The 18,697-nt window shown below is 42.3% G+C and overlaps 1 long non-coding RNA gene and 6 other non-coding genes across 8 annotated transcripts; all 7 read right to left on the bottom strand.

Moving 5' to 3' along the window:
* Positions 1 to 1,994: 1,994 nt before the first annotated feature.
* On the bottom strand, positions 1,995 to 18,647 carry LOC138360634 (uncharacterized). Of its 2 annotated transcripts, none has more exons than XR_011226527.1 (6): positions 18,468 to 18,647; positions 12,971 to 13,162; positions 10,219 to 10,406; positions 7,474 to 7,665; positions 4,720 to 4,910; positions 1,995 to 2,180 (listed from the first exon to the last, which is right to left on the bottom strand). It is a non-coding gene; the product is annotated as an uncharacterized lncRNA (long non-coding RNA). The 2 variants fall into 2 exon arrangements; XR_011226528.1 differs by lacking the exon at positions 18,468 to 18,647 and adding an exon at positions 13,614 to 13,837.
* LOC138360643 (U2 spliceosomal RNA) lies at positions 2,285 to 2,477 on the bottom strand. The gene has a single exon (XR_011226537.1). It is a non-coding gene; the product is annotated as a U2 spliceosomal RNA (small nuclear RNA).
* LOC138360644 (U2 spliceosomal RNA) lies at positions 5,015 to 5,207 on the bottom strand. The gene has a single exon (XR_011226538.1). It is a non-coding gene; the product is annotated as a U2 spliceosomal RNA (small nuclear RNA).
* Positions 7,770 to 7,961, bottom strand: LOC138360702 (U2 spliceosomal RNA). The gene has a single exon (XR_011226592.1). It is a non-coding gene; the product is annotated as a U2 spliceosomal RNA (small nuclear RNA).
* LOC138360703 (U2 spliceosomal RNA) lies at positions 10,511 to 10,704 on the bottom strand. The gene has a single exon (XR_011226593.1). It is a non-coding gene; the product is annotated as a U2 spliceosomal RNA (small nuclear RNA).
* On the bottom strand, positions 13,267 to 13,457 carry LOC138360714 (U2 spliceosomal RNA). Its single transcript, XR_011226603.1, has one exon. It is a non-coding gene; the product is annotated as a U2 spliceosomal RNA (small nuclear RNA).
* Positions 16,013 to 16,205, bottom strand: LOC138360645 (U2 spliceosomal RNA). Its single transcript, XR_011226539.1, has one exon. It is a non-coding gene; the product is annotated as a U2 spliceosomal RNA (small nuclear RNA).
* Positions 18,648 to 18,697: the final 50 nt, after the last annotated feature.

Here is an 18,697-nt window from a genome sequence, read left to right on the forward strand (position 1 = left end):
CGAATTCGCTCCTGGCCAGGGAGTATAGCGCTTAACTCTAATACATAAACCTCCATTTGTCATGTGTCTTAAGGTAGCTACAGCTTTTGAAAAGTACAATAACGAATTAAAAGTGCAAGGGGCCTGTTACGCCAACGCTCGTCAAAAAATATAAATAGGAGACGTTCTCTCTCTGATACCATAACAGAAAACGAACAGCACTATTACACGCCAACTATTCCATTTTTGTATATATATCACGACTTTTTCACATCTAACACTTTGCTTGATACATCGTTTTCACAAACCGGAGACGAGGCGAAGCGAGGCAGGGCTGGGTGGCGAGAGGCTAGAGGCTAGAGGCGAGAGGCGAGAGGCGAGAGGCGAGAGGCGAGAGACGAGAGACGAGAGACGAGAGACGAGAGACGAGAGACGAGAGACGAGAGACGAGAGACGAGAGACGAGAGACGAGAGACGAGAGACGAGAGACGAGAGACGAGAGACTAGAGACTAGAGACGAGAGACGAGAGACGAGAGACGAGAGACGTGACGTGATGCCATGCCATGCCATGCCATGCCATGCCATTCAATGCCTTGTGATTCAATACCATGCAGTTCAATGCGATGCGATGCAATGACATGCGATTCGATGCCATGCGAGGCGAGGCGAGGCGATGCATCATCTAACATAACGGGATTCCCTGGAAAACGACTCTGTTGTTGAATGAACAACAAAGTTAAGATATAAGAAGATGTAAGTAATTCGAGAAGTCTGAGTACTGTAGGTACTATAGCAAATTCATTGCTTAATATATGTGAATGTGTAAGGAATCCATCCATCGCTTTTACCGAGTATACAAATACTCGGTCATTGTTGGTGTTTAGGGAGGTAAATGAAGTATTGCAAAGCTAATTACGAAACTAGCTTTCACAATGACATTTGGTGGTTGGTCGCTTTGCAAATTATAGTAGATTCTATATCAATTTTATTCGTTATTTTACGTGAATGAATGTGTGCCTGCATACATTGCCTAAATAAAGAATGTAAATATACGTCGGTGGTGTTTAGAGGGGTGAATGAAGCATTTGAAATCTAAATAGGAAACTAGCATTCAAATGGAGAGGGGTGAGAGTGCAGGTGCGCTTGAACTTGGGTGGGTTCTGGGTTTCATTGACGTATATATTACAGGTGAATGTGTGCATCGAATGCTCGATTGAAGTATATAAATACACATTGTTAGTGTGTATTGAGGTAAATGATGGATTGTAAAGCTAATCAAGACACTGGAATTCACTTTGAGGCTAGTGGCTGGCCGGCTGGCAGGCAAGCGTGGAAGTGGCAAACGATCGTTGAGTTGCCGTGTAAAACCACACCAAAGCAACACCTCCCTCCATCTCAAGTCGAATTTCGTCTTTATTACGCATTGGTACATTCCAGCAATGGTAAATTAAATAGATAAACGTCTAATCTTGATGTATGTATGAATATAATTTCGCCGTCAGAGCCGACTAAGGAATTCCGAGTGATATACACACACACTCCTCCCTCCCTCCCTCCCTCCCTCACAAGGGAGAGTGAGTAATTCTGTAAAAAAAAGAAGAGCATGCCAACAATGGGTAACTATTATAGTTAGGTTCTCGATCATAGTAAACCCGTTGATTTAGAGTTTATTTGCACAATGACTACGTCATATTAGATGCCATTTAAATACCAAATCCAGTTCTCCACTAAATGCAGACACAAGTCTAACACTATTCAACCCATCTCTACCAGCCTTTTCATAACAAACCACTAAGCTATCTAAACCAGTTTCCACACTTATATAAATAGAGAAAAACTTCACCCTATATAACCTATCTCAGAAAACAAACAAAATCAATTAATATTGCACTAACTGGCAACCCCCCCCCCCATTCATAAAATCAACTTCTTTCCTTCCACACCAACCATCGTATTTCTTTGCTCGCACATAATCTTTAATCTAAAGTTATTAAATGATATTACTCACCTCACTCTCCTTCTTTCTCCTTCTTTCTCCTTCCTTCCTTCCTTCCTTCCTTCCTTCCTTCCTTCCTTCCTTCCCTCTAACTCGTTGCAGTTGTTCAGCTTCGACCCATCAAACCCGGACTCGACTGACTCACTTCTGCTGCTCGTTCCAAGGCTTTTTCCTCATACGATGTTGGCTGGTGTGAAGTAATTACTGCAATTCAAATTAACACGATTCATTAATGTACATAACCAATTAACATAATCGTCTCCTACTTGATTTTGACTAGTTGATAGGGTTGTTTTTGGTCTCCCCGAAGGGAGTGGACCGATCCCAGAGGTACTGCAATACCGGGCCGATCCGCGGCAAAGGTGGAGCAAGCTCCTAGCACTTCGCCATGTTGCAAAAATCAGTTTAATATCGAGGATCCCACATGGGGATCGTATCAGATATTAAGCTGATAAGAACAGATACTACACTTTGATCTTAGCCAAAAGGCCGAGAAGCGATAGGATGCATGGTTGCTCTGCAACACCAGGCAACAATTGCGGCTAGAAACCACGTAGCGAGTTTCAATTGCAAAAGGGCATGTGATTATCGTTGAGTACTATTCGAATTCAAGCATACATATAAACGCCATGCAGTAAAGGCTTTAACCATTTCTTACCTGATCAATGAATTTATATATATATGCAAATTCATGATATTACATGGTTTCATTCATGAGTAGTGAATATGTAACTGGCGGCAAAGTGGTAAACAGACTCGCGTGGCGTTTCACGAATTCGCTCCTGGCCAGGGAGTATAGCGCTTAACTCTAATACATAAACCTCCATTTGTCATGTGTCTTAAGGTAGCTACAGCTTTTGAAAAGTACAATAACGAATTAAAAGTGCAAGGGGCCTGTTACGCCAACGCTCGTCAAAAAATATAAATAGGAGACGTTCTCTCTCTGATACCATAACAGAAAACGAACAGCACTATTACACGCCAACTATTCCATTTTTGTATATATATCACGACTTTTTCACATCTAACACTTTGCTTGATACATCGTTTTCACAAACCGGAGACGAGGCGAAGCGAGGCAGGGCTGGGTGGCGAGAGGCTAGAGGCTAGAGGCGAGAGGCGAGAGGCGAGAGGCGAGAGGCGAGAGACGAGAGACGAGAGACGAGAGACGAGAGACGAGAGACGAGAGACGAGAGACGAGAGACGAGAGACGAGAGACGAGAGACGAGAGACGAGAGACGAGAGACGAGAGACTAGAGACTAGAGACGAGAGACGAGAGACGAGAGACGAGAGACGTGACGTGATGCCATGCCATGCCATGCCATGCCATGCCATTCAATGCCTTGTGATTCAATACCATGCAGTTCAATGCGATGCGATGCAATGACATGCGATTCGATGCCATGCGAGGCGAGGCGAGGCGATGCATCATCTAACATAACGGGATTCCCTGGAAAACGACTCTGTTGTTGAATGAACAACAAGTTAAGATATAAGAAGATGTAAGTAATTCGAGAAGTCTGAGTACTGTAGGTACTATAGCAAATTCATTGCTTAATATATGTGAATGTGTAAGGAATCCATCCATCGCTTTTACCGAGTATACAAATACTCGGTCATTGTTGGTGTTTAGGGAGGTAAATGAAGTATTGCAAAGCTAATTACGAAACTAGCTTTCACAATGACATTTGGTGGTTGGTCGCTTTGCAAATTATAGTAGATTCTATATCAATTTTATTCGTTATTTTACGTGAATGAATGTGTGCCTGCTAAATAAAGAATGTAAATATACGTCGGTGGTGTTTAGAGGGGTGAATGAAGCATTTGAAATCTAAATAGGAAACTAGCATTCAAATGGAGAGGGGTGAGAGTGCAGGTGCGCTTGAACTTGGGTGGGTTCTGGGTTTCATTGACGTATATATTACAGGTGAATGTGTGCATCGAATGCTCGATTGAAGTATATAAATACACATTGTTAGTGTGTATTGAGGTAAATGATGGATTGTAAAGCTAATCAAGACACTGGAATTCACTTTGAGGCTAGTGGCTGGCCGGCTGGCAGGCAAGCGTGGAAGTGGCAAACGATCGTTGAGTTGCCGTGTAAAACCACACAAAGCAACACCTCCCTCCATCTCAAGTCGAATTTCGTCTTTATTACGCATTGGTACATTCCAGCAATGGTAAATTAAATAGATAAACGTCTAATCTTGATGTATGTATGAATATAATTTCGCCGTCAGAGCCGACTAAGGAATTCCGAGTGATATACACACACACTCCTCCCTCCTCCCTCCCTCCCTCACAAGGGAGAGTGAGTAATTCTGTAAAAAAAAGAAGAGCATGCCAACAATGGGTAACTATTATAGTTAGGTTCTCGATCATAGTAAACCCGTTGATTTAGAGTTTATTTGCACAATGACTACGTCATATTAGATGCCATTTAAATACCAAATCCAGTTCTCCACTAAATGCAGACACAAGTCTAACACTATTCAACCCATCTCTACCAGCCTTTTCATAACAAACCACTAAGCTATCTAAACCAGTTTCCACACTTATATAAATAGAGAAAAACTTCACCCTATATAACCTATCTCAGAAAACAAACAAAATCAATTAATATTGCACTAACTGGCAACCCCCCCCCATTCATAAAATCAACTTCTTCCTTCCACACCAACCATCGTATTTCTTTGCTCGCACATAATCTTTAATCTAAAGTTATTAAATGATATTACTCACCTCACTCTCCTTCTTTCTCCTTCTTTCTCCTTCCTTCCTTCCTTCCTTCCTTCCTTCCTTCCTTCCTTCCTTCCTCTAACTCGTTGCAGTTGTTCAGCTTCGACCCATCAAACCCGGACTCGACTGACTCACTTCTGCTGCTCGTTCCAAGGCTTTTTCCTCATACGATGTTGGCTGGTGTGAAGTAATTACTGCAATTCAAATTAACACGATTCATTAATGTACATAACCAATTAACATAATCGTCTCCTACTTGATTTTGACTAGTTGATAGGGTTGTTTTTGGTCTCCCCGAAGGGAGTGGACCGATCCCAGAGGTACTGCAATACCGGGCCGATCCGCGGCAAAGGTGGAGCAAGCTCCTAGCACTTCGCCATGTTGCAAAAATCAGTTTAATATCGAGGATCCCACATGGGGATCGTATCAGATATTAAGCTGATAAGAACAGATACTACACTTTGATCTTAGCCAAAAGGCCGAGAAGCGATAGGATGCATGGTTGCTCTGCAACACCAGGCAACAATTGCGGCTAGAAACCACGTAGCGAGTTTCAATTGCAAAAGGGCATGTGATTATCGTTGAGTACTATTCGAATTCAAGCATACATATAAACGCCATGCAGTAAAGGCTTTAACCATTTCTTACCTGATCAATGAATTTATATATATATGCAAATTCATGATATTACATGGTTTCATTCATGAGTAGTGAATATGTAACTGGCGGCAAAGTGGTAAACAGACTCGCGTGGCGTTTCACGAATTCGCTCCTGGCCAGGGGAGTATAGCGCTTAACTCTAATACATAAACCTCCATTTGTCATGTGTCTTAAGGTAGCTACAGCTTTTGAAAAGTACAATAACGAATTAAAAGTGCAAGGGGCCTGTTACGCCAACGCTCGTCAAAAAATATAAATAGGAGACGTTCTCTCTCTGATACCATAACAGAAAACGAACAGCACTATTACACGCCAACTATTCCATTTTTGTATATATATCACGACTTTTTCACATCTAACACTTTGCTTGATACATCGTTTTCACAAACCGGAGACGAGGCGAAGCGAGGCAGGGCTGGGTGGCGAGAGGCTAGAGGCTAGAGGCGAGAGGCGAGAGGCGAGAGGCGAGAGGCGAGAGGAGGACGAGAGACGAGAGACGAGAGACGAGAGACGAGAGACGAGAGGACGAGAGACGAGAGACGAGAGACGAGAGACGAGAGACGAGAGACGAGAGACGAGAGACGAGAGACGAGAGACTAGAGACTAGAGACGAGAGACGAGAGACGAGAGACGAGAGACGTGACGTGATGCCATGCCATGCCATGCCATGCCATGCCATTCAATGCCTTGTGATTCAATACCATGCAGTTCAATGCGATGCGATGCAATGACATGCGATTCGATGCCATGCGAGGCGAGGCGAGGCGATGCATCATCTAACATAACGGGATTCCCTGGAAAACGACTCTGTTGTTGAATGAACAACAAAGTTAAGATATAAGAAGATGTAAGTAATTCGAGAAGTCTGAGTACTGTAGGTACTATAGCAAATTCATTGCTTAATATATGTGAATGTGTAAGGAATCCATCCATCGCTTTTACCGAGTATACAAATACTCGGTCATTGTTGGTGTTTAGGGAGGTAAATGAAGTATTGCAAAGCTAATTACGAAACTAGCTTTCACAATGACATTTGGTGGTTGGTCGCTTTGCAAATTATAGTAGATTCTATATCAATTTTATTCGTTATTTTACGTGAATGAATGTGCTGCATCATTGCCTAAATAAAGAATGTAAATATACGTCGGTGGTGTTTAGAGGGGTGAATGAAGCATTTGAAATCTAAATAGGAAACTAGCATTCAAATGGAGAGGGGTGAGAGTGCAGGTGCGCTTGAACTTGGGTGGGTTCTGGGTTTCATTGACGTATATATTACAGGTGAATGTGTGCATCGAATGCTCGATTGAAGTATATAAATACACATTGTTAGTGTGTATTGAGGTAAATGATGGATTGTAAAGCTAATCAAGACACTGGAATTCACTTTGAGGCTAGTGGCTGGCCGGCTGGCAGGCAAGCGTGGAAGTGGCAAACGATCGTTGAGTTTGCCGTGTAAAACCACACCAAAGCAACACCTCCCTCCATCTCAAGTCGAATTTCGTCTTTATTACGCATTGGTACATTCCAGCAATGGTAAATTAAATAGATAAACGTCTAATCTTGATGTATGTATGAATATAATTTCGCCGTCAGAGCCGACTAAGGAATTCCGAGTGATATACACACACACTCCTCCCTCCCTCCCTCCCTCCCTCACAAGGGAGAGTGAGTAATTCTGTAAAAAAAGAAGAGCATGCCAACAATGGGTAACTATTATAGTTAGGTTCTCGATCATAGTAAACCCGTTGATTTAGAGTTTATTTGCACAATGACTACGTCATATTAGATGCCATTTAAATACCAAATCCAGTTCTCCACTAAATGCAGACACAAGTCTAACACTATTCAACCCATCTCTACCAGCCTTTTCATAACAAACCACTAAGCTATCTAAACCAGTTTCCACACTTATATAAATAGAGAAAAACTTCACCCTATATAAACCTATCTCAGAAAACAAACAAAATCAATTAATATTGCACTAACTGGCAACCCCCCCCCCCATTCATAAATCAACTTCTTTCCTTCCACACCAACCATCGTATTCTTTGCTCGCACATAATCTTTAATCTAAAGTTATTAAATGATATTACTCACCTCACTCTCCTTCTTTCTCCTTCTTTCTCCTTCCTTCCTTCCTTCCTTCCTTCCTTCCTTCCTTCCTTCCTTCCCTCTAACTCGTTGCAGTTGTTCAGCTTCGACCCATCAAACCCGGACTCGACTGACTCACTTCTGCTGCTCGTTCCAAGGCTTTTTCCTCATACGATGTTGGCTGGTGTGAAGTAATTACTGCAATTCAAATTAACACGATTCATTAATGTACATAACCAATTAACATAATCGTCTCCTACTTGATTTTGACTAGTTGATAGGGTTGTTTTTGGTCTCCCCGAAGGGAGTGGACCGATCCCAGAGGTACTGCAATACCGGGCCGATCCGCGGCAAAGGTGGAGCAAGCTCCTAGCACTTCGCCATGTTGCAAAAATCAGTTTAATATCGAGGATCCCACATGGGATCGTATCAGATATTAAGCTGATAAGAACAGATACTACACTTTGATCTTAGCCAAAAGGCCGAGAAGCGATAGGATGCATGGTTGCTCTGCAACACCAGGCAACAATTGCGGCTAGAAACCACGTAGCGAGTTTCAATTGCAAAGGGCATGTGATTATCGTTGAGTACTATTCGAATTCAAGCATACATATAAACGCCATGCAGTAAAGGCTTTAACCATTTCTTACCTGATCAATGAATTTATATATATATGCAAATTCATGATATTACATGGTTTCATTCATGAGTAGTGAATATGTAACTGGCGGCAAAGTGGTAAACAGACTCGCGTGGCGTTTCACGAATTCGCTCCTGGCCAGGGAGTATAGCGCTTAACTCTAATACATAAACCTCCATTTGTCATGTGTCTTAAGGTAGCTACAGCTTTTGAAAAGTACAATAACGAATTAAAAGTGCAAGGGGCCTGTTACGCCAACGCTCGTCAAAAAATATAAATAGGAGACGTTCTCTCTCTGATACCATAACAGAAAACGAACAGCACTATTACGCGCCAACTATTCCATTTTTGTATATATATCACGACTTTTTCACATCTAACACTTTGCTTGATACATCGTTTTCACAAACCGGAGACGAGGCGAAGCGAGGCAGGGCTGGGTGGCGAGAGGCTAGAGGCTAGAGGCGAGAGGCGAGAGGCGAGAGGCGAGAGGCGAGAGACGAGAGACGAGAGACGAGAGACGAGAGACGAGAGACGAGAGAGACGAGAGACGAGAGACGAGAGACGAGAGACGAGAGACGAGAGAGACGAGAGACGAGAGACTAGAGACGAGAGACTAGAGACGAGAGACGAGAGACGAGAGACGAGAGACGTGACGTGATGCCATGCCATGCCATGCCATGCCATGCCATTCAATGCCTTGTGATTCAATACCATGCAGTTCAATGCGATGCGATGCAATGACATGCGATTCGATGCCATGCGAGGCGAGGCGAGGCGATGCATCATCTAACATAACGGGATTCCCTGGAAAACGACTCTGTGTTGAATGAACAACAAAGTTAAGATATAAGAAGATGTAAGTAATTCGAGAAGTCTGAGTACTGTAGGTACTATAGCAAATTCATTGCTTAATATATGTGAATGTGTAAGGAATCCATCCATCGCTTTTACCGAGTATACAAATACTCGGTCATTGTTGGTGTTTAGGGAGGTAAATGAAGTATTGCAAAGCTAATTACGAAACTAGCTTTCACAATGACATTTGGTGGTTGGTCGCTTTGCAAATTATAGTAGATTCTATATCAATTTTATTCGTTATTTTACGTGAATGAATGTGTGCCTGCATACATTGCCTAAATAAAGAATGTAAATATACGTCGGTGGTGTTTAGAGGGGTGAATGAAGCATTGAAATCTAAATAGGAAACTAGCATTCAAATGGAGAGGGGTGAGAGTGCAGGTGCGCTTGAACTTGGGTGGGTTCTGGGTTTCATTGACGTATATATTACAGGTGAATGTGTGCATCGAATGCTCGATTGAAGTATATAAATACACATTGTTAGTGTGTATTGAGGTAAATGATGGATTGTAAAGCTAATCAAGACACTGGAATTCACTTTGAGGCTAGTGGCTGGCCGGCTGGCAGGCAAGCGTGGAAGTGGCAAACGATCGTTGAGTTGCCGTGTAAAACCACACCAAAGCAACACCTCCCTCCATCTCAAGTCGAATTTCGTCTTTATTACGCATTGGTACATTCCAGCAATGGTAAATTAAATAGATAAACGTCTAATCTTGATGTATGTATGAATATAATTTCGCCGTCAGAGCCGACTAAGGAATTCCGAGTGATATACACACACACTCCTCCCTCCCTCCCTCCCTCCCTCACAAGGGAGAGTGAGTAATTCTGTAAAAAAAGGAAGAGCAATGCCAACAATGGGTAACTATTATAGTTAGGTTCTCGATCATAGTAAACCCGTTGATTTAGAGTTTATTTGCACAATGACTACGTCATATTAGATGCCATTTAAATACCAAATCCAGTTCTCCACTAAATGCAGACACAAGTCTAACACTATTCAACCCATCTCTACCAGCCTTTTCATAACAAACCACTAAGCTATCTAAACCAGTTTCCACACTTATATAAATAGAGAAAAACTTCACCCTATATAACCTATCTCAGAAAACAAACAAAATCAATTAATATTGCACTAACTGGCAACCCCCCCCCCATTCATAAAATCAACTTCTTTCCTTCCACACCAACCATCGTATTTCTTTGCTCGCACATAATCTTTAATCTAAGTTATAAATGATATTACTCACCTCACTCTCCTTCTTTCTCCTTCTTTCTCCTTCCTTCCTTCCTTCCTTCCTTCCTTCCTTCCTTCCTTCCCTCTAACTCGTTGCAGTTGTTCAGCTTCGACCCATCAAACCCGGACTCGACTGACTCACTTCTGCTGCTCGTTCCAAGGCTTTTTCCTCATACGATGTTGGCTGGTGTGAAGTAATTACTGCAATTCAAATTAACATGATTCATTAATGTACATAACCAATTAACATAATCGTCTCCTACTTGATTTTGACTAGTTGATAGGGTTGTTTTTGGTCTCCCCGAAGGGAGTGGACCGATCCCAGAGGTACTGCAATACCGGGCCGATCCGCGGCAAAGGTGGAGCAAGCTCCTAGCACTTCGCCATGTTGCAAAAAATCAGTTTAATATCGAGGATCCCACATGGGGATCGTATCAGATATTAAGCTGATAAGAACAGATACTACACTTTGATCTTAGCCAAAAGGCCGAGAAGCGATAGGATGCATGGTTGCTCTGCAACACCAGGCAACAATTGCGGCTAGAAACCACGTAGCGAGTTTCAATTGCAAAAGGGCATGTGATTATCGTTGAGTACTATTCGAATTCAAGCATACATATAAACGCCATGCAGTAAAGGCTTTAACCATTTCTTACCTGATCAATGAATTTATATATATATGCAAATTCATGATATTACATGGTTTCATTCATGAGTAGTGAATATGTAACTGGCGGCAAAGTGGTAAACAGACTCGCGTGGCGTTTCACGAATTCGCTCCTGGCCAGGGAGTATAGCGCTTAACTCTAATACATAAACCTCCATTTGTCATGTGTCTTAAGGTAGCTACAGCTTTTGAAAAGTACAATAACGAATTAAAAGTGCAAGGGGCCTGTTACGCCAACGCTCGTCAAAAAATATAAATAGGAGACGTTCTCTCTCTGATACCATAACAGAAAACGAACAGCACTATTACCGCCAACTATTCCATTTTTGTATATATATCACGACTTTTTCACATCTAACACTTGCTTGATACATCGTTTTCACAAACCGGAGACGAGGCGAAGCGAGGCAGGGCTGGGTGGCGAGAGGCTAGAGGCTAGAGGCGAGAGGCGAGAGGCGAGAGGCGAGAGGCGAGAGGCGAGAGACGAGAGCGAGAGACGAGAGACGAGAGACGAGAGACGAGAGACGAGAGACGAGAGACGAGAGACGAGAGACGAGAGACGAGAGACGAGAGACGAGAGACGAGAGACGAGAGACTAGAGACTAGAGACGAGAGACGAGAGACGAGAGACGAGAGACGTGACGTGATGCCATGCCATGCCATGCCATGCCATGCCATTCAATGCCTTGTGATTCAATACCATGCAGTTCAATGCGATGCGATGCAATGACATGCGATTCGATGCCATGCGAGGCGAGGCGAGGCGATGCATCATCTAACATAACGGGATTCCCTGGAAAACGACTCTGTTGTTGAATGAACAACAAAGTTAAGATATAAGAAGATGTAAGTAATTCGAGAAGTCTGAGTACTGTAGGTACTATAGCAAATTCATTGCTTAATATATGTGAATGTGTAAGGAATCCATCCATCGCTTTTACCGAGTATACAAATACTCGGTCATTGTTGGTGTTTAGGGAGGTAAATGAAGTATTGCAAAGCTAATTACGAAACTAGCTTTCACAATGACATTTGGTGGTTGGTCGCTTTGCAAATTATAGTAGATTCTATATCAATTTTATTCGTTATTTTACGTGAATGAATGTGTGCCTGCATACATTGCCTAAATAAAGAATGTAAATATACGTCGGTGGTGTTTAGAGGGTGAATGAAGCATTTGAAATCTAAATAGGAAACTAGCATTCAAATGGAGAGGGGTGAGAGTGCAGGTGCGCTTGAACTTGGGTGGGTTCTGGGTTCATTGACGTATATATTACAGGTGAATGTGTGCATCGAATGCTCGATTGAAGTATATAAATACACATTGTTAGTGTGTATTGAGGTAAATGATGGATTGTAAAGCTAATCAAGACACTGGAATTCACTTTGAGGCTAGTGGCTTGGCCGGCTGGCAGGCAAGCGTGGAAGTGGCAAACGATCGTTGAGTTGCCGTGTAAAACCACACCAAAGCAACACCTCCCTCCATCTCAAGTCGAATTTCGTCTTTATTACGCATTGGTACATTCCAGCAATGGTAAATTAAATAGATAAACGTCTAATCTTGATGTATGTATGAATATAATTTCGCCGTCAGAGCCGACTAAGGAATTCCGAGTGATATACACACACACTCCTCCCTCCCTCCCTCCCTCCCTCACAAGGGAGAGTGAGTAATTCTGTAAAAAAAGGAAGAGCATGCCAACAATGGGTAACTATTATAGTTAGGTTCTCGATCATAGTAAACCCGTTGATTAGAGTTTATTTGCACAATGACTACGTCATATTAGATGCCATTTAAATACCAAATCCAGTTCTCCACTAAATGCAGACACAAGTCTAACACTATTCAACCCATCTCTACCAGCCTTTTCATAACAAACCACTAAGCTATCTAAACCAGTTTCCACACTTATATAAATAGAGAAAAACTTCACCCTATATAACCTATCTCAGAAAACAAACAAAATCAATTAATATTGCACTAACTGGCAACCCCCCCCCCATTCATAAAATCAACTTCTTTCCTTCCACACCAACCATCGTATTTCTTTGCTCGCACATAATCTTTAATCTAAAGTTATTAAATGATATTACTCACCTCACTCTCCTTCTTTCTCCTTCTTTCTCCTTCCTTCCTTCCTTCCTTCCTTCCTTCCTTCCTTCCTTCCTTCCCTCTAACTCGTTGCAGTTGTTCAGCTTCGACCCATCAAACCCGGACTCGACTGACTCACTTCTGCTGCTCGTTCCAAGGCTTTTTCCTCATACGATGTTGGCTGGTGTGAAGTAATTACTGCAATTCAAATTAACATGATTCATTAATGTACATAACCAATTAACATAATCGTCTCCTACTTGATTTTGACTAGTTGATAGGGTTGTTTTTGGTCTCCCCGAAGGGAGTGGACCGATCCCAGAGGTACTGCAATACCGGGCCGATCCGCGCAAAGGTGGAGCAAGCTCCTAGCACTTCGCCATGTTGCAAAATCAGTTTAATATCGAGGATCCCACATGGGGATCGTATCAGATATTAAGCTGATAAGAACAGATACTACACTTTGATCTTAGCCAAAAGGCCGAGAAGCGATAGGATGCATGGTTGCTCTGCAACACCAGGCAACAATTGCGGCTAGAAACACGTAGCGAGTTTCAATTGCAAAAGGGCATGTGATTATCGTTGAGTACTATTCGAATTCAAGCATACATATAAACGCCATGCAGTAAAGGCTTTAACCATTTCTTACCTGATCAATGAATTTATATATATATGCAAATTCATGATATTACATGGTTTCATTCATGAGTAGTGAATATGTAACTGGCGGCAAAGTGGTAAACAGACTCGCGTGGCGTTTCACGAATTCGCTCCTGGCCAGGGAGTATAGCGCTTAACTCTAATACATAAACCTCCATTTGTCATGTGTCTTAAGGTAGCTACAGCTTTTGAAAAGTACAATAACGAATTAAAAGTGCAAGGGGCCTGTTACGCCAACGCTCGTCAAAAATATAAATAGGAGACGTTCTCTCTCTGATACCATAACAGAAAACGAACAGCACTATTACGCGCCAACTATTCCATTTTTGTATATATATCACGACTTTTTCACATCTAACACTTTGCTTGATACATCGTTTTCACAAACCGGAGACGAGGCGAAGCGAGGCAGGGCTGGGTGGCGAGAGGCTAGAGGCTAGAGGCGAGAGGCGAGAGGCGAGAGGCGAGAGGCGAGAGACGAGAGACGAGAGACGAGAGACGAGAGCGAGAGACGAGAGACGAGAGACGAGAGACGAGGACGAGAGACGAGAGACGAGAGACCGAGAGACGAGAGACGAGAGACGAGAGACTAGAGACTAGAGACGAGAGACGAGAGACGAGAGACGAGAGACGTGACGTGATGCCATGCCATGCCATGCCATGCCATGCCATTCAATGCCTTGTGATTCAATACCATGCAGTTCAATGCGATGCGATGCAATGACATGCGATTCGATGCCATGCGAGGCGAGGCGAGGCGATGCATCATCTAACATAACGGGATTCCCTGGAAAACGACTCTGTTGTTGAATGAACAACAAAGTTAAGATATAAGAAGATGTAAGTAATTCGAGAAGTCTGAGTACTGTAGTACTATAGCAAATTCATTGCTTAATATATGTGAATGTGTAAGGAATCCATCCATCGCTTTTACCGAGTATACAAATACTCGGTCATTGTTGGTGTTTAGGGAGGTAAATGAAGTATTGCAAAGCTAATTACGAAACTAGCTTTCACAATGACATTTGGTGGTTGGTCGCTTTGCAAATTATAGTAGATTCTATATCAATTTTATTCGTTATTTTACGTGAATGAATGTGTGCCGCATACATTGCCTAAATAAAGAATGTAAATATACGTCGGTGGTGTTTAGAGGGGTGAATGAAGCATTTGAAATCTAAATAGGAAACTAGCATTCAAATGGAGAGGGGTGAGAGTGCAGGTGCGCTTGAACTTGGGTGGGTTCTGGGTTTCATTGACGTATATATTACAGGTGAATGTGTGCATCGAATGCTCGATTGAAGTATATAAATACACATTGTTAGTGTGTATTGAGGTAAATGATGGATTGTAAAGCTAATCAAGACACTGGAATTCACTTTGAGGCTAGTGGCTGGCCGGCTGGCAGGCAAGCGTGGAAGTGGCAAACGATCGTTGAGTTGCCGTGTAAAACCACACCAAAGCAACACCTCCCTCCATCTCAAGTCGAATTTCGTCTTTATTACGCATTGGTACATTCCAGCAATGGTAAATTAAATAGATAAACGTCTACTCTTGATGTATGTATGAATATAATTTCGCCGTCAGAGCCGACTAAGGAATTCCGAGTGATATACACACACACTCCTCCCTCCCTCCCTCCCTCCCTCACAAGGGAGAGTGAGTAATTCTGTAAAAAAAGGAAGAGCATGCCAACAATGGGTAACTATTATAGTTAGGTTCTCGATCATAGTAAACCCGTTGATTTAGAGTTTATTTGCACAATGACTACGTCATATTAGATGCCATTTAAATACCAAATCCAGTTCTCCACTAAATGCAGACACAAGTCTAACACTATTCAACCCATCTCTACCAGCCTTTTTCATAACAAACCACTAAGCTATCTAAACCAGTTTTCCACACTTATATAAATAGAGAAAAACTTCACCCTATATAACCTATCTCAGAAAACAAACAAAATCAATTAATATTGCACTAACTGGCAACCCCCCCCCCATTCATAAAATCAACTTCTTTCCTTCCACACCAACCATCGTATTTCTTTGCTCGCACATAATCTTTAATCTAAAGTTATTAAATGATATTACTCACCTCACTCTCCTTCTTTCTCTTCTTTCTCCTTCCTTCCTTCCTTCCTTCCTTCCTTCCTTCCTTCCTTCCTTCCCTCTAACTCGTTGCAGTTGTTCAGCTTCGACCATCAAACCGGACTCGACTGACTCACTTCTGCTGCTCGTTCCAAGGCTTTTTCCTCATACGATGTTGGCTGGTGTGAAGTAATTACTGCAATTCAAATTAACACTGATTCATTAATGTACATAACCAATTAACATAATCGTCTCCTACTTGATTTTGACTAGTTGATAGGGTTGTTTTTGGTCTCCCCGAAGGGAGTGGACCGATCCCAGAGGTACTGCAATACCGGGCCGATCCGCGGCAAAGGTGGAGCAAGCTCCTAGCACTTCGCCATGTTGCAAAAATCAGTTTAATATCGAGGATCCCACATGGGGATCGTATCAGATATTAAGCTGATAAGAACAGATACTACACTTTGATCTTAGCCAAAAGGCCGAGAAGCGATAGGATGCATGGTTGCTCTGCAACACCAGGCAACAATTGCGGCTAGAAACCACGTAGCGAGTTTCAATTGCAAAAGGGCATGTGATTATCGTTGAGTACTATTCGAATTCAAGCATACATATAAACGCCATGCAGTAAAGGCTTTAACCATTTCTTACCTGATCAATGAATTTATATATATATGCAAATTCATGATATTACATGGTTTCATTCATGAGTAGTGAATATGTAACTGGCGGCAAAGTGGTAAACAGACTCGCGTGGCGTTTCACGAATTCGCTCCTGGCCAGGGAGTATAGCGCTTAACTCTAATACATAAACCTCCATTTGTCATGTGTCTTAAGGTAGCTACAGCTTTGAAAAGTACAATAACGAATTAAAAGTGCAAGGGCCTGTTACGCCAACGCTCGTCAAAAAATATAAATAGGAGACGTTCTCTCTCTGATACCATAACAGAAAACGAACAGCACTATTAACGCGCCAACTATTCCATTTTTGTATATATATCACGACTTTTTCACATCTAACACTTTGCTTGATACATCGTTTTCACAAACCGGAGACGAGGCGAAGCGAGGCAGGGCTGGGTGGCGAGAGGCTAGAGGCGAGAGGCGAGAGGCGAGAGGCGAGAGGCGAGAGGCGAGAGCGAGAGACGAGACGAGAGACGAGAGACGAGAGACGAGAGACGAGAGACGAGAGACGAGAGACGAGAGACGAGAGACGAGAGACGAGAGACGAGAGACGAGAGACGAGAGACGAGAGACTAGAGACTAGAGACGAGAGACGAGAGACGAGAGACGAGAGACGTGACGTGATGCCATGCCATGCCATGCCATGCCATGCCATTCAATGCCTGTGATTCAATACCATGCAGTTCAATGCGATGCGATGCAATGACATGCGATTCGATGCCATGCGAGGCGAGGCGAGGCGATGCATCATCTAACATAACGGGATTCCCTGGAAAACGACTCTGTTGTTGAATGAACAACAAAGTTAAGATATAAGAAGATGTAAGTAATTCGAGAAGTCTGAGTACTGTAGGTACTATAGCAAATTCATGCTTAATATATGTGAATGTGTAAGGAATCCATCCATCGCTTTTACCGAGTATACAAATACTCGGTCATTGTTGGTGTTTAGGGAGGTAAATGAAGTATTGCAAAGCTAATTACGAAACTAGCTTTCACAATGACATTTGGTGGTTGGTCGCTTTGCAAATTATAGTAGATTCTATATCAATTTTATTCGTTATTTTACGTGAATGAATGTGTGCCTGCATACATTGCCTAATAAAGAATGTAAATATACGTCGGTGGTGTTTAGAGGGGTGAATGAAGCATTTGAAATCTAAATAGGAAACTAGCATTCAAATGGAGAGGGGTGAGAGTGCAGGTGCGCTTGAACTTGGGTGGGTTCTGGGTTTCATTGACGTATATATTACAGGTGAATGTGTGCATCGAATGCTCGATTGAAGTATATAAATACACATTGTTAGTGTGTATTGAGGTAAATGATGGATTGTAAAGCTAATCAAGACACTGGAATTCACTTTGAGGCTAGTGGCTGGCCGGCTGGCAGGCAAGCGTGGAAGTGGCAAACGATCGTTGAGTTGCCGTGTAAAACCACACCAAAGCAACACCTCCTCCATCTCAAGTCGAATTTCGTCTTTATTACGCATTGGTACATTCCAGCAATGGTAAATTAAATAGATAAACGTCTAATCTTGATGTATGTATGAATATAATTTCGCCGTCAGAGCCGACTAAGGAATTCCGAGTGATATACACACACACTCCTCCCTCCCTCCCTCCCTCCCTCACAAGGGAGAGTGAGTAATTCTGTAAAAAAGAAGAGCATGCCAACAATGGGTAACTATTATAGTTAGGTTCTCGATCATAGTAAACCCGTTGATTTAGAGTTTATTTGCACAATGACTACGTCATATTAGATGCCATTTAAATACCAAATCCAGTTCTCCACTAAATGCAGACACAAGTCTAACACTATTCAACCCATCTCTTACCAGCCTTTTCATAACAAACCACTAAGCTATCTAAACCAGTTTCCACACTTATATAAATAGAGAAAAACTTCACCCTATATAACCTATCTCAGAAAACAAACAAAATCAATTAATATTGCACTAACTGGCAACCCCCCCCCCCATTCATAAAATCAACTTCTTCCTTCCACACCAACCATCGTATTTCTTTGCTCGCACATAATCTTTAATCTAAAGTTATTAAATGATATTACTCACCTCACTCTCCTTCTTTCTCCTTCTTTCTCCTTCCTTCCTTCCTTCCTTCCTTCCTTCCTTCCTTCCTTCCTTCCCTCTAACTCGTTGCAGTTGTTCAGCTTCGACCCATCAAACCCGGACTCGACTGACTCACTTCTGCTGCTCGTTCCAAGGCTTTTTCCTCATACGATGTTGGCTGGTGTGAAGTTAATTACTGCAATTCAAATTAACACGATTCATTAATGTACATA

Source organism: Procambarus clarkii, unplaced genomic scaffold, assembly GCF_040958095.1.
Source record: "Procambarus clarkii isolate CNS0578487 unplaced genomic scaffold, FALCON_Pclarkii_2.0 HiC_scaffold_116, whole genome shotgun sequence".
NCBI lineage: Eukaryota > Metazoa > Arthropoda > Malacostraca > Decapoda > Cambaridae > Procambarus > Procambarus clarkii.